Here is a 17,793-nt window from a genome sequence, read left to right as displayed (position 1 = left end):
TTCACCCACCACTATAGTTACAATACAGTGTTCACCCACCACTATAGTTATAATACAGTGTTCACCACTACTATAGTTACATTAAGGTTTTCACCCACCACTATAGCTACAATACGATGTACACAACCACTATAGTAACAATAAGGTGTTCACCCACCACTATAGTTACAATATGGTGTTTACCCACCACTATAGTTACAATAAGCTGTTCATCAACCACTTCAGAAACACAACGGTGTTTACCCACCTCTATTGTTAAAATACTGTGTACACACCACCACTATAGTTAAAATACGGTGTTCACCCACCTCTATAGTTACAATACAGTGTTCACCCACCAGTATAGTTACAATAATATGTTCACCCACTACTATAGTTACAGTATGGTGTTCACCCATCACTATAGTTATAATACGGAGTTCATATGCCACTATAGTTACAATACGATGTTCAACTACCACTATAGTTACAGTAAGATGTTCACCCACCACTATAGTTGCAATATTGTGTTCACCCACGACTATAGTTACAATACGGTGTTCACTCACCACTATAGTTACAATACAGTGTTCACCCACCACTATAGTTACAATAAGATGTTCACCTACCACTATAGTTACAATAAGATGTTCACCCATCACTATACTTACAATATGATGTTCACCCACCACTATAGTTACATTACAGTGTTCACCCACCACTATAGTTACAATAAGATGTTCACCCACCACTATTTTTACAATATGGTGTTCACGCACCGCTATATTTACAATACGATGTTCACCCACAACTATGGTTACAATACAGTGTTCACCTACTTCTATAGTTACGATATGGTGTTTACCGACAACTTTAGTTACAATACGGTGTTCACCCACCACTCTAGTTACAATACAGTTATCAACCCGGGGATTACATCAGTTGCCCTGCTAGACAGGGGTCCAGGGAAGTGAATAGTGTGGGAGGAGGTAGCCAGGGAATTGTTATGGCTAGGCTTGTATAGGCCCTAGGGCTGATAGCCTAGTACCAACCTATAGGTTCATAGGTTGATACTAGGCTATCTGCCCTAGGGCATTTATAAGCCTAGCCAGAGTGTGTTTGGCTTTAGCCACCCTTTTAGATTAGTTTACTGTGCCTCTGTATAGTAGGTCACAGAAGGTAGCCCTATTAAGGTTTGTTTACTGTACCTCTGTCTAGCAGGGACACAGAAGAGATCCCAGGGGTAAACTTATGATCTCCCATCCACTTATCAAAATTTATCTTGAAGAGGGTCAGTGAGGGGCTCTGCCTAACATGGATTGGGATTTTGTTCCAGAGTGAGGGGAGCCTCTGGGATATGAATCTGTTCCTCCAGCATGTCCTATTTATTTCTGTGCTGAGGTTCAAGTCCCTGGAGCATGTTGCTCTAAGGGATTTGGATTTCCTGAGGTGGAGCATGTCCATTAATTCTGGGTTGGACATGGCTTTATACGTCAGACACAGATCCCCACTGAGTAGGCGGTACACAACTGAGTAGAGCTGGAGTTTCTTTAGCCGAACTGCATAGGGCATCTGTTTGAGTCCCTTGATCCTCTTGGTGAGGTACTTTTGAGGTCTTTCCAGTTGCTGCATGTATCGGGGGAGGTAAATCCCAAATGGGGCATTGTATTCAATTATGGGCCTGATAAGTGATGAGTAGAGGGGCACAATGACCTTTCTTGATCTAGATGTGAACCCTTTCATGATAAGGTGGGCTATATTGAAGGTCTTTCTATCCACTTTGGCAACGTGATTGTCAAAGGAGAGATTACTATCTACTCGGGTCCCCAAGTCCCTAATTACTTCTTCCGTACTTAATGGATTACCAACTATGTGGTAATTTGTGGTCACTTTGTTTTTCCCAAAGGGGATGACTATGCACTTTTTGGCATTTAGCTTTAGGCCATGGCTCTGGCACCAGCTATCCATCTCTGTGAGACCCTTTTGGAGGATGCTTGTGTCAACCAAAGAGTCGATTATGGCACCCAGTTTGCAGTCATCTGCGAACTTGGTCAGCCATAGTTCACCCATGTTAGCCTGTACCTCGGAGAAATATATATACCGAACAAGAGAGGTCCCAGGACTGAGCCTTGTGGGACGCCACTTGTAACTGGTTTAGAGTCTGACATGGCACTTGCAATTCTGACCATGTGGGTTCTATCCCTGAGCGGGGTATTGTGTTGAAGGCTTTTGTGAGGTCCAGGTAGGCTGTGTGGACTACCTTCCCTTCATCTATGGCTTTGGTAACTGTTTCAAGAAGTTGGCCAGGTTCAAGAGGCAAGATCTGCCCTTAACAAAACCAAATTGGGTAGGATCCACTGTCTTGAGGTTCCCAATGTCTTTGTTTATGATTTCCATGATGTTACGCTCCATAGCCTTGCAGACCAGGCTAGTCAGGCTTAAAGGGCGATAGTTTCCGGGGTCCGTTGTGGCACCACCTTTGTGGAGCAGGACCACTGTTGCTGTATGCCATTCCTTGGGTACATATCCTGTAGTAAGGCTTACATTGAACAGTGACTTTATGTGCGGGTTTAGTTCTTCTTTGAGCTTACTTAAGACGCAGCCCGGGACACCGTCTGGTCCCATTGATGCTGTGTTTTTTGCTTTGGAGAGGGCAGCTCTCACCTGTGCATCTGTGATCTCAGGGATGCTACACTCTGTTGGGATAGACATTTGCTCTTTTGGGGGGGAAGGGGGGAGAAGTTTGCACTGAACCTTTCTGCCAGGATGTTGGCAATGTCTGTGGGATAAGTGCATTTTCTGTCATTTTGCACTAACTCAGAGCATATCTGGGTGTTGCCTCCCAGGTTCATGACATAATTAAAGAAGGCCTTGTGATTATCTTTAGTGTCTTCAATTTTTCTTTTGAAGCTGGCCTTAGATGATTTTATGAGGATCATAGTTTCTTGCTAGTACTGATCAGAAATGCCTTCTCTTTTTAGGATTTTGCTCTATCATGTAGTAGCTTCGTCCTTCTGTTGTATAGCTTATTTATGGCTGGGGTCCACCAGACAGGTTTCCTGCCCTTGGAGGAATGGGTCTTGGTTTTATTTGGGATAGCACGTTCCATGCATTCCTGTAGGTGTCCATAGAATGCTTTTGTAAAAGATTCTGCATTTTGGGCCGTATTTTCCACTGGCCCGGGGGCTTTGAAGGATTTCACCTTGGTTTTGAGAAGTGAGAAGTTTGCTTTTGAGAAGTTCTTCACCATGGTTTCCTTGACTGGGGGTGGGGACGGAATATGGATGTCTAGTGAGATTAATAGTGAACCTATGAACCTATGAACCTATGAACCTATGAGCCCACCACTATAGTTACAATACAGTGTTCCCCCATCTCTATAGTTACAATAAGATTTCACCTACCACTATTGTTACAATACGTTTTTTACCTACCACTATAGTTACAATACAGTGTTCACCCACCACTACAGGTACCATACGGTGTTCTCCTACCACTATAGGTACAATACGGAGTTCACCCACCACTTTAGTTACAATACGGTGTTCACCCACCACTATAGTTAAAATAAGATGTTCACCTACCATTACAATACCGTGTTCACCTACTGGTATAGTTGCAATACGGTGTTCAGCCACCACTATAGATACAATACAGTGTTCACCCACCACTATAGTTACAATACGGTGTCCCCCATCACTATAGTAACAATAAGATGTTCACCGACCACTATAGTTACAATATGGTGTTCAAAACGACTATAGTTACAATACGGTGTTCACCTACCACTATAGTAAAATACGGTGTTCACCCACCACTATTTTTACAATATGGTGTTCAACCACCACTATAGCTACAATAAAGTTTTCAGCCACCACTATAGTTACAATAAGATGTTCACCCACCACTTCAGTTACAATACGGTGTTCACGCACCACTTTAGTTACAATATGGTGTTCACCCACCACTATAGTTACAATACGGTGTTCACCCAGCACTATAGTTAAAATACAGGGTTTTACCCACCACTATAGTTACAATAAGATGTTCACCAGCCACAATAGGAACAATACGGTGTTTTCCCACCTCTATAGTTACAATACAATGTTCACCCACCACTATAGTTACAATACAGTGTTCACTCACCTCTGTAGTTACAATACAGTGTTCACAAACCGGTATAGTTACAATAATAAGTTCACCCACCACTATAGTTACAATACAGTGTTCACCCATCACTATAGTTACAATACGGAGTTCACACACCACTACAGTTAAAATACGATGTTCACCCACCACTATAGTTACAATACAATGTTCACCCACCACTATAGGTACAATACAAAGTTCACCTACCACTATAGTTAAAATAAGATGTTCCCCCACTACTATAGTTACAATACAATGTTCACCCAGCACTATAGTTACAATACAATGTTCACCCTTCACTATAGTTACAATAAGATGTTCGCCTACCACTATAGTTTCAATAAGATGCTCACCCACCACTATAGCTACAATATGGTGTTCACTCACCACTATAGTTGCAATACGGTGTTCACCCACCACTATAGTTACAATATGGTGTTCACCCACCACTATAGTTACAATACAATGTTGACCTTCCACTATAGTTACAATAAGATGTTCACCTACCACTATAGGTACAATAAGATCACCCACCACTATAATTAAAACACAGTGATCACCCACCACTATAGTTACAATACGGTGTTCACCCACCACTATAGTTAAAATACAGTGTTCACTCACCACTATAGTTACAATACGGTGATCATCCATCACTATAGTTTCAATACAGTCTTCCCCCATCACTATAATTACAATAAGATGTTTACCCACCACTATTGTTACAATACTGTGTTCACGCACCACTATATTTACAATACGGTGTTCACCCTCAACTATGGTTACAATACGGTGTTCACCTACTTCTATAGTTACAATACGGTGTTTATCTTCCATTATAGTTACAATACATTGTTCACCCACCACTATAGTTAAAATACGTTCTTCACCTACTACTACAGTTACAATACATAGTTCATCAACCACTATAGATACAATACGGTGTTCACCCATCACTATAGTTACAATGTAGTTTTCACCCACCACTATAGTTACAATAAAGTGTTCCCCCACCACTATAGTTACAATAAGATTTTCAGCTACCACTATAGTTACAATACAGTGTTCACCTACCACTATAGTTACAATACCATGTTCACCTACCACTATAGTAAGAATACGGTGTTCACCTAACAATATAGTTACAGTACAGTATTCACCCACCACTATAGTTACAATACAGATTTCCCCCACCACTGTAGTTACAATAAGATGTTCACCTACCACTATTGTTACAATACGGTTTTCACCTACCACTATAGTTACAATACAGTGTTCACCCACCATTATAGTTACCATACGATGTTCTCCTGCCACTATAGGTACAATACGGAGTTCACTCACCACTATAGTTACAATAAGGTGTAAACCCACCACTATAGTTACAATACGGTGTTCGCCCACCACTATAGTAAAAATAAAGATGTTCACCTACCACTATAGTTACAATACGGTGTTCATCTACCACTATAGTTACAATACCGTGTTCACCTACTAATATAGTTACAATACGTTGTTCACCCACCACTATAGATACAATACAGTGTTCACCCACCACTATAGTTACAATACAGTGTTCCCCCACCCCTATAGTTACAATAAGATGTTCACCTACCACTATAGTTACAATGTGGTGTTCAAAACGACTATAGTTACAATACGGTGTTCACCTACCACTATAATAAAATATGGTGTTCACCCACCACTATTGTTACAATACGGTATTCACCCACCACTATAGCTACAATACAGTTTTCAGCCACCACTATAGTTACAATAAGATGTTCACCCACCACTACAGTTACAATACAGTGTTCACCCACCACTATAGTTACAATATGGTGGTCACCCACCACTATAGTTACAATACGGTGTTCACCCAGCACTATAGTTACAATACAGGGTTCACCCACCACTATAGTTACAATAAGATGTTCACCCACCACTATAGTTACAATACGGTGTTCACCCACCACTATAGTTACAACACATTGTTCACCCACCACTATAGTTACAATACGGTATTCACCCACCACTATAGTTATAATACGGTGTTCACCCACCACTATAGTTACAATACGGTGTTCACCCACCACTATAGTTACAATATGATGTTCACCCACCACTATAGTTACAATAACATGTTCACCTACCACTATAGATAAAATACAGTGTTCACCCAGCACTATAGTTACAACACATTGTTCACCCCCCACTTTAGCTACAATACGGTGTTCACCAACCACTATAGTTACAATACGGTGTTCACCCACCACTATAGTTATAATACGATGATCACCCAACCACTATAGTTACAATACAGTGTTCACCAACCACTATAGTTACAATACAGTGTTCACCCACCAATTTAGTTACAATAAGATGTTCACCCCACCACTATAGTTACAAAACGGTGTTCGCCCACCAGTATAGTTACAATAAGATGCTCACCTTCCACTATAGTTACAAAATGGTGTTCACCCACCACTATAGTTACAATACAAGTTCACCTACCACTATAGATATAATACGGTTTTCACCCACCCCTGGAGTTACAATACGGTGTTCACCCACCACTATAGTTACAATATGATGTTCACCCACCACTATAGTTACAATAAGATATTCATCTACCACTATAGTTACAATACGGTGTTCACCCACCACTATAGTTACAATAAAGTGTTCTCCCACCACTATAGTTACAATACAATGTTCACCCACCACTATAGTTACAATACGGTGTTCACCCATCACTATAGTAACAACAGTGTTCACCCACCACTTTAGTTACAATACAGAGTTCACCCACCACTATAGTAACAATACAATGTTCACCCACCACTATAGTTACAATAAAATATTCACCCACCACTATTGTTACAATAAGATGTTCAATCACCTCTATAGTTACAATATGGTGTTCACCCACCACTATAGTTACAATAAGATTTTCACCCACTACTATAGTTACAATATGGTGTTCAACCACCACTATAGTTATAATAAGATACTCAACCACCACTATAGTTAGAATATGGTGTTCACCCACCACTATAGTTACAACAAGATGTTTACCCACCACTATAATTACAATATGGTGTTCACCCACCACTATAGTTACAATAAAGTGGTGACCCACCACTATAGTTACAATACTATGTTCACTAACCACTATAGTAACAATAAGGTGTTCACCCACCACTATAGTTACAATACGGTGTTTATCCACCAATATAGTTACAATAAGATGTTCAACAACCACTATAGTAACAATACGGTGTTTACCAACCACTATAGTTACAATAAGATGGTCGCCCACCACTATAGGTAAAATACGGTGTTCACCCACCACTATAGTTACAATACGGTGTTCACCCACCACTATAATTACAATATGGTGTTCAAACACCACTATAATTACAATACACTGTTCACCAATCACTATAGTTATAATAAGATGTTCACCCATCACTATTGTTACAATACAGTGTTCACGCACCACTATAGTTACAAAACAGTGTTCACCCACCACTATAGTTACAATACAGTGTTCACCAACTACTATAGTTACAATACAGTGTTTACCTACCAGTATAGTTACAATACGGGGTTCACCCACCACTATAGTTGCAAAACAGTGTTCACCCACCACTATAGTTACAATGCTGTGTTCACCTACTACTATAGTTAAAATACAGTGTTCAACCAACAGTATAGTTACAATACGGTATTCCCCCACCACTATAGTTACAATAAGATGTTCACCTGCCACTTTAGTTACAATACGGTGTTCATCTACCTCTATAGTTACAATACGGTGTTCACCCACCACTATAGTTACAATATGGTGTTCCCCCACCACTATAGTTACAATAAGATGTTCACCTACTACTATAGTTACAATACGGTGTTCCCCCACCACTATAGTTACAATAAGATGTTCACCTACCACTATAGTTACAATACGGTGTTCACCTACCATTGTAGTTCCAATATGGTATTCACCCACCCCTATAGTTACAATTTGGTGTTCTCCTACCACTATAGTTACACTATGGTGTTCACCCACATTATAGTTACAATACGGTGTTCACCTACTATTACAGTTACAATACGGAGTTCAGCCACCAATTTAATTACAATACGCTGTTAACCCACCACTATAGTTACAATACAGTGTTCACTCACCACTATAGCTACAATACAGTGTTCCCCCACCACTATAGTTACAATAAGATTTTCACCGACCACTATAGTTACAATACGGTGCTCACCTACCACTTTAGTTACAATACGGTGTTCACCTACTACTATAGTAAAAATACATTGTTCACCCTCCACTATCGTTACAATACAGTGTTCACCCACCACTATAGTTACAATACGGATTCCCCCCACCACTATAGTTACAATAAGATGTTCACCTACCACTATAGTTACAATACGGTGTTCATCTACCACTATATCTACAATACAGTGTTCACCCACGTCTATAGTTAACATTCGGTGTTCTCCTACCACTATAGGTACAATGTGGAGTTCACTCACCAGTATAGTTACAATACAGTGTAAACCCAACACTATAGTTATAATACAGTGTTCCCCCTCCACTATAGTTACAATAAGATGTTCACCTACCACTATAGTTACAATACGGTGTTCACTTACCACTATAGTTACAATACCGTGTTTACGTACTAGTAGAGTTACAATACAGTGTTCACCCACCACTATAGATACAATACAGTGTTCACCCACCACAACAGTTACAATACAGTGTTCCCCCACAACTATAGTTACAATAAGATGTTCACCTGCCACTATAGTTAGAATATGGTGTTCACCTATGACTATAGTTACAATATGATTGTCCACCTACCGCTGTAGTAAAATGAGGTGTTCACCCACCACTATAGTTACAATACGTTGTTCACCCAGCACTGTAGTTACAATACTGTGCTACCCCAGCACTATAATTACAATACGGTGTTCGCCCATCACTATAGTTTCAGTACAGTGTTCACCCATCGCTATAGTTACAATAAGATGTTCACCCACCATTATTGTTACAAAAAGATGTTCACGCACCACTATATTTGCAATACAGTGTCCACCCACAACTATAATTACAATACGGTGTTCACCTACTTCTATAGTTACAGTATGGCGTTTACCTACCACTATAGTTACAATATGGTGTTCACCCACCACTGGAGTTACAATACATTGTTCACCTACTACTACAGTTACAATACGGAGTTCAGCCACCACTATAGTTACAATACAGTGTTCACCCACCACTATAGTTACATTACAGTTATCACCGCAGGGATCACATCAGTTGCCCTACTAGACAGGTGTCCATCGAAGTGAATAGTAGGGGAGGAGATAGCCGGGGAATTGTTATGGCTAGGCTTGTATAGGCCCTAGGGCTAATAGCCTAGTTCCAACCTATGAACCTATGAACCTATGAACCCACCACTACAGTTACAATACAGTGTTCCCCCAACACTATAGTTACAATAAGATGTTCACCTACCACTATAGTTACAATACGGTGTTCGCCTACCACTATAATTACAATCCCGAGTTTACCTACCACTATAGTAAGAATGCGGTGTTCACCCACCACTATAGTTACAGTACAGTGTTCACCCACCACTATAGTTACAATATGGATTTGCCCCACCGCTATAGTTACAATAAGATGTTCATCTACCACTATTGTTACAATATGGTGTTCTCCTACCACTATAGGTACAATGCAGAGTTCACCCACCACTATAGTTACAATAAGGTATAAACCCTCCACTATAGTTACAATACGGTGTTCAGCCACCACTATAGTTAAAATAAGATGTCCACCTACCACTATAATTACAATACGTGTTCATCTACCACTATAGTTACAATACGGTGTTCACTCACCCTATAGTTACAATATGGTGTTCACACACCACTATAGTTACAATACGGTGGTCACCCATCACTATAGTTGCAATACAGTAGTCACCCATCACTATAGTTACAATACGGTGTTCACGCACCACTATAGTTACAATACGATGTTCACCCACCACTTTAGTTACAATACGGTGTTCACCCACTACTATAGTTACAATACGGTGATCACTCACCACTATAGTTACAATATGGTGGTCACGTACCACTATAGTTATAATAAGATGTTCACCCACCACTATAGTTACAATAAGATGTTCACCTACCACTATAGTTACAATACGGTATTCACCCACAACTATAGTAACAATAAGGTTTTCACCCACCACTATAGTTACAACAAGATGTTCACCCATCACTATAGTTACAATATAATGTTCACCCACCACTATAGTTACAATACAATGTTCACCCACCACTATAGTTACAATAAGATGTTCACCTACCACTATAGTTACAATAAGATGTTCACCCACCACTATAGTTACAATACGATGTTCACCCACCACTATAGTTACAATATGGTGTTCACTCACCACTGTAGTTACAATACGGTGGTCACCCATCACTATAGTTACAATACGGTGGTCACCCATCACTATAGTTACAATACAGTGTTCACCCACCACTATAGTTACAATAAGATGTTCACCCACCACTATAGTTACAATACAATGCTCACCCACCAATATAGTTACAATAAAATGTTCACCCATCACTATAGTTACAATAAGAGGTTCACCCACCACTATAGTTACAATACAGTGTTCACCTACAACTATAGTTACAATACGGTGTTTACCCACCTCTATAGTTACAATACGGTGTTCACCCACCACTATAGTTACAATACGGTTTTCACCTACCACTATAGTTACAATATGGAGTTTACCCACCACTATAGTTACAATATGGTGTTCACCCACCACTATAATTACAATATGGTGTTCGCCCACTACTATAATTACAATACGGTATTCATCCACCACTATAGTTACAATACAGTGTTCACCTACCACTACAGTTACAATGCAGTGTTCACCCACCATTAAAGTTACAATACACATTTCACACACCACTATAGTTACAATACAGTGTTCACTCACCACTATAGTTACAATAAGATGTTCTCCTGCCATGATAGTTACATTACAATGTTCACCCACCACTATAGTTATAATAAGATTTTCACCCACCACTATAGTTACAATAAGATGTTTATCTACCACTAGAGTTACAATACGGTATTCACCTACAACTATAGTAACAATTCAGTGTTCACCCAGCACTATAGTTACAATATGGTTTTCACCCACCACTATAGTTACAATAAGATGTTCACCCACCACTATAGTTACAATACAGTGTTCACCCACCACTATAGTTACAATACAATGTTCACCCACCACTATAGTTGCAATAAGATATTCACCTACCACTATAGTTACAATAAGATGTGCACCCACCACTATAGTTACAATATGGTGTTCACTCACCACTATAGTTACAATATGGTGTTCACGCACTGCTATAGTTACAATAAGATATTCACCTACCACTATAGTTACAATAAGATGTTCACCCACCACTATAGTTACAATACGGTGTTCACCCACCACTATATTTACAATACGGTGTTCACTCATCACTATAGTTACAATATGGTGTTCCCGCATCACTATAGTTACAATACGGTGGTCACCCATTACTATAGTTACAATACGGTAGTCACCCATCACTATAGTTACAATACGGTGTTCACGCACCACTATAGTTACAATAAGATGTTCACCCACCACTTTAGTTACAATACGGTGTTCACTCACCACTATAGTTACAATATGGTGGTCACGCACCACTATAGTTATAATAAGATGTTCATCCACCACTATAGTTACAATAAGATGTTCACCTGCCACTATAGTTACAATACAGTATTCACCAACAACTATAGTAACACAACGGTGTTCACCCACCACTATAGTTCAATACGGTTTTCACCCACCACTATAGATACAATACGGTGTTCACCCAGCACTATAGTTACAATAAGATGCTCACCTATCAGTATAGTTACAATACAGTATTCACCCGCAACTATAGCAACAAAATGGTGTTCACCCACCACTATAATTACAATACAGTTTTCACCCAACACTATACTTACAATAAGATGTTCATCCACAACTAAAGTTACAATACAATGTTCACCCACTACTATAGTTACAATACAATGTTCACCCACCACTATAGTTACAATAAGAAGTTCCCCTACCACTATAGTTACAATAAGATTTTCACCCACCACTATAGTTACAATACGAAGTTCACCCCCCACTATAATTACAATACGGTGGTCACCCATCACTATAGTTACAATATGGTGTTCCCCCACCACTATAGTTACAATAAGATTTTCACCCACCACTATAGTTACATCACAATGTTCACCCACCACTATAGTTACAATAAAATTTTCATCCACCACTATAGTTACAATATGGTGTTCACCCACTACTATAGTTACAATATGGTGTTCACCCACCACTATAGTTGCAATATGGTGTTCACCCACCACTATAGTTACAATACAGTGTTCACTCACCACTATAGTTACAATACGTTGTTCACCCACCACTATAGTTACAATACAGTTTTCACCTACCACTACATTCACAATACTGTGTTCACCCACCACCGTAGTTACAATACGGTGTTCACCCGCCACTATAGTTGCAATACATTGTTCACCCACCACTATAGTTACAATACGTTGTTCACCCTCCACTATAGTTCCAATACAGTTTTACGAAAAGACGATGGTGACAACCAATAGTTTCCCTGTTACAGACACTCCAATAAGTGTACGAGCACCTCTGGTTAAACACAATTTTTATTCCACTCAAAGAATGAACAAGATGTTTAAAACACATAAACTGGTTAAGTGCTTTCACCCACTTATATTGTGGGCTTCTTCAGAACATCTTCCCTTTACCATATCTCCCGTTATATTTTGAAATTTGGCGCTAAACTCAACGGATACAATACTGGTAACCTTGTATCCATTTGCAACATACGTTACTATTAAAGCTATACCAACAGCTAGTTTATGATAACTACTTAACAATTGTGTCATGTCCTATAAACACCACAAAACAATTGAATGAAGGTAGAAACAAAATCAAAATCAAAATCAAATACATTATGATTACTTTCAGTTTTAATAACCTAGGTATGGTTAATGAATTGCTATACTATTCCTTCAGGACTGTTCACATTATCAGATTTAACAGTAGATTTTAAAGGAGTATTAACAGTATAATGGAATACATATTTATTCATTTATGTATTTAATTATTTAGAGTTCACATATAGGTTCAGAAGGTAATTGTTATTAATTCAATTTTGATTTTGTAGTTACAATAAGATGTTTAACAACCACTATATTAACATTATGGTGTTCACCCACCACTATAGTAACAATATGGTGTTCACCCACCGCTATAGTTACAGTACAGTGTTCACACACCACTATAGTTACAATAAGATGCTCACCCACCACTGTAGTCACAATACAGTGTTCACCCACCACTATAGTTATAATACGGTGTTCACTCAACACTATAGTTACAATACGATTTTCACCCTCCACTATAGTTACAATAAGATGTTCACCCAGCACTATAGTTACAATACAATTTTTGCCCACCACTATAGTTAAAATAAGATTTTCACACACCACAATAGTTTCAATACAATGTTCACCAACCGCTATAGTTACAATATGGTGTTCACCCACCACTATAGTTAAAATAAGATGTTCACTCACCACTGTAGTTGCAATACAGTGTTCACCCACCACTATAGTTACAATACAATGTTTACCCACCACTATAGTTACAATAAGATGTTCAGCTACCACTATGGATACAAAAAGATGGTCACCCACCACTATAGTTACAATACTGTATTCACCCACCACTATAGTTACAATACGCAGTTCACCCACCACTATAGTTAGAATACAGTGTTCACCCACCACTATAGTTACAATACGGTGTTCACCTACCACTATAGGTACAATACGGTGTTTACCCACCACTATAGTTACAATACGGTGTTCACCCATCACTATAGTTACAATACGGTGTTCACCCATCACTACAGTTACAATAAGATGTTCACCTACCATTATAGTTACAATATGGTGTTCACCCACCACTATAGTTACAATATGATGTTCACCCACCACTATAGTTACAATTCAGTGTTCACCCACCACTATAGTTACAATACAGTGTTCATCCACCACTATAGTTACAATACGGTGTTCACCCACAACTGTAGTTACAATACAGTGTTCACTCACCACTGTAGTTACAATATGGTGTTCACCCATCACTATATTTAACTAAGATGTTTACCCATCACTATAGTTATAATACAGTGTTCACCTACCACTATAGTTATAATACAGTCTTCACGCACCACTATAGTTACAATATGATGTTCACCGACCTCTATAGTTACAATAGAGTTTTCACCCACCACTATAGTTACATTATGGTGTTCTCCCACCACTATAGTTACAATACGGTGTTTACCCACCACTATAGTTACAATACAGTGTTCACCCACCACTATAGTTACAATACAGTGTTCAACTACCACTATAGTTACAGTACAGTGTTCACCCGCCACTATAGTTACAATATGGTGTTCACCCACCACTATAGTTACAATATGGTGTTCAGCCACCACTATAGTTATAATACAGTGTTTACCCACCGCTATAGTTATAATACAGTGTTCATCCACCACTATAGTTACAATACAGTTTTCACCCACCACTATAGTTACAATACGGTGTTCATCCACCACTATAGTTACAATACAGTGTTTACCCACCACTATAGTTATAATACAGTGTTCACCTACGACTATAGTTATAATACAGTGTTTACCCACCACTATAGTTACAAAACTGTGTTCACCCACCACTATAGTTACAATGTGGTGTTCACCCACCACTATAGTTATAATACAGTGTTTTCCCACCAGTATAGTTACAATATGGTGTTCACCCACCACTATAGTTACAATACAGTGTTCACTCACCACTATAGGTACAATACGGTGTACCCACACACCACTATAGTTATAATACAATGTTCACCTACCACTATAGTTATAATACAGTGTTCACCCACCAGTATAGTTACAATACAGTGTTCAAACACCACTATAGTTATAATACAGTGTTCACCTACCACTATAGTTATAATACAGTGTTCACATACCACTACCATTATGATACAGTGTTCACCTACCACTATAGTTACAATACGGTGTTTACCCACCACTATAGTTACAATACAGTGTTCACGCACCACTATAGTTACAATATGATGTTCACACACCACTATAGTTACAATAAGATGTTCAGCCACCACTATAGTTACAATACGGTGTTCACCCACCACTATAGTTACAATACGGTGTTCCTCTACCACTATAGTTACAATACGGTGTTTATCTACCACTATAGTTATAATACGGTGTTTGCCTACCACTATAGTTACAATAAGATTTTCATCCACCACTATAGTTAAAAGCTGCACACATGAATCTGCTTCTACACCCTACCTGCATGTACCCCAAAATCACTCAGAGAAATGTTATCAAATCACAGGGAATGAGAACAGCCAGAGTTTCTGAAAAGAGGGAGCGACGTCTTAGCAAACTAGATCGACTGCAGCAAGATTTTCTGGAAAGTAGATAGAATGAGAATTTGGTGGCCAACATACTGGGATGAATAAAACTCCTGAAATGAAATAAAGATCCAGCTCTGCTGAGCCCCCATAGAAGGAAACCATCACAGTCACGCAACCAAGTTTCAATGAAGGAAATTACAAACATAAAATAATATGACCCTAACTTATTCTAAAGATTCACATAATAAAAAGAAAAAAATGATTAAAAACTGGAGGGCCAAAGGGGAAACTGATCCTTCAGTCAAGTTCTGGTCCCTTAACCTTTATTTTTTGAAATGGAAGAAAAAATTAGAAGTTGGGTAGAAAATTAATAAGAAATGAATGTATTAACAGCCTTACAGATAGGTACCTTTTGCTGTCAAGCAACAACTTTATCTGCTGGACATCTGCGCTGCCCTTTTTTAAGTAGAAATACGTGCATATGTGTGCTTGTGTGCTTGTGTGCTTGTGTGTGCGTGTGTGCGTGTGTGTGTGTGTGTGTGTGTGTGTGTGTGCGAGTGTGTCTATCTATATAGATAGATGGGCTGATAGGAAGATGCACACACACACAAACACACACACACACACACACACACACACACACACACACACACACACACACCTGCACACATGCACACACGCACACACACACACACACACACACACACACACACACACACACACACACACACACACACACACACACACACACACACACTCTCTCTCTCAAACCTTCATACTTGTTTTTTTCTTCTAACTTCTCTTATTACTTGGAATGAGGCAATTTGCTCTTTTGTCTCTTTTCTCAAAGACTTCCTAGACCTACACATGTTTGCATCTCTGCCCTTTACAACAGAGTTCTTTTTCAAGTTCTGATGCAGCACATTCCTCCCCTGTCCCATCATAGCATTTCATACAGAGTGTAGTGTCACTGCCATCCATTTTATGATACACTATAGTAATGTAACAGAAATGCAGGACTAGATTTTTATATTATTTGACATTATACTCAGGATACAGGTCAACAGCCAGATGGACAGTGATGTTGTACGTACTTATACAAGCAATAACCAGCACTGGTCACAAAAAAGATCCAAATTTTGTATATACCACTGTTCCAGTCATTGTCATTGAATGTGGTTTGTGTGAGTCCTCTTAAAATAAAGCCTTTGCAGTATTTAACGTGGCTTTTTACATGGAAAATAGAAAAATATATATATCACTTGTTTCTGTTACGTGCAGTTTAGATCTGATGATCCTCTGATGAGGTGAAAGCATAGCCGGTTTTAGGCACCAGCGAACCCTGCGGTCGCTGGGGGCCCCCTGGTCCTGGGGGGCCCCCAACCACAGCAAGTTATCTCATCTTGATATTTTGTAACATGTCTGTCAAACCAACAACAGCTAGTAGAGCATTCTTGTATACTTAATAAAGCAGGTAAGTAATAATAACTCATATTTATCTCCTTCAAAATTCAAACATCTGTCGTTATAGTAACAGTATTTTGTCAAGTAACAAGCTTTACAGTTTCATTAAATATTTTACTAATGACATAATGCCCCAGCCTAGGTTAAGCCCTGATGGTGGACATCCTCTTCACTAAAATTAACAACATAGCCAGTTTTAGGTACCTGCAATAACTGTGGCTGGAGGGGGCTCCTTGATCATCAATGACTGTGTGGGGGTCCCACAAAAACTGCTGTTGGTTGGGGAAAAATGAGGAAAAAAAATGTATTAAGTTTCAGTTATACTCTTTAACCTGAACAGGACTGTGATATGACCCTGTTAGGACAAAGCTGTAATGAACATAAGCAGAGTAAGCACTAGAGATCAGCAGCCCAGGGTGACCGATCTCAGTGCAAACTGTGGAGTTTAAGAAGAGCTGATGATTCTAACCTTCAGAAATGGTTTCTCTTTCAGGTTTTTATACATACTGGCAGAACAACTGAT

Source organism: Protopterus annectens, chromosome 6.part0, assembly GCF_019279795.1.
Source record: "Protopterus annectens isolate FY-2018-M chromosome 6.part0, PAN1.0, whole genome shotgun sequence".
NCBI lineage: Eukaryota > Metazoa > Chordata > Ceratodontiformes > Protopteridae > Protopterus > Protopterus annectens.
Note: the sequence above shows the minus strand (reverse complement) of the source record.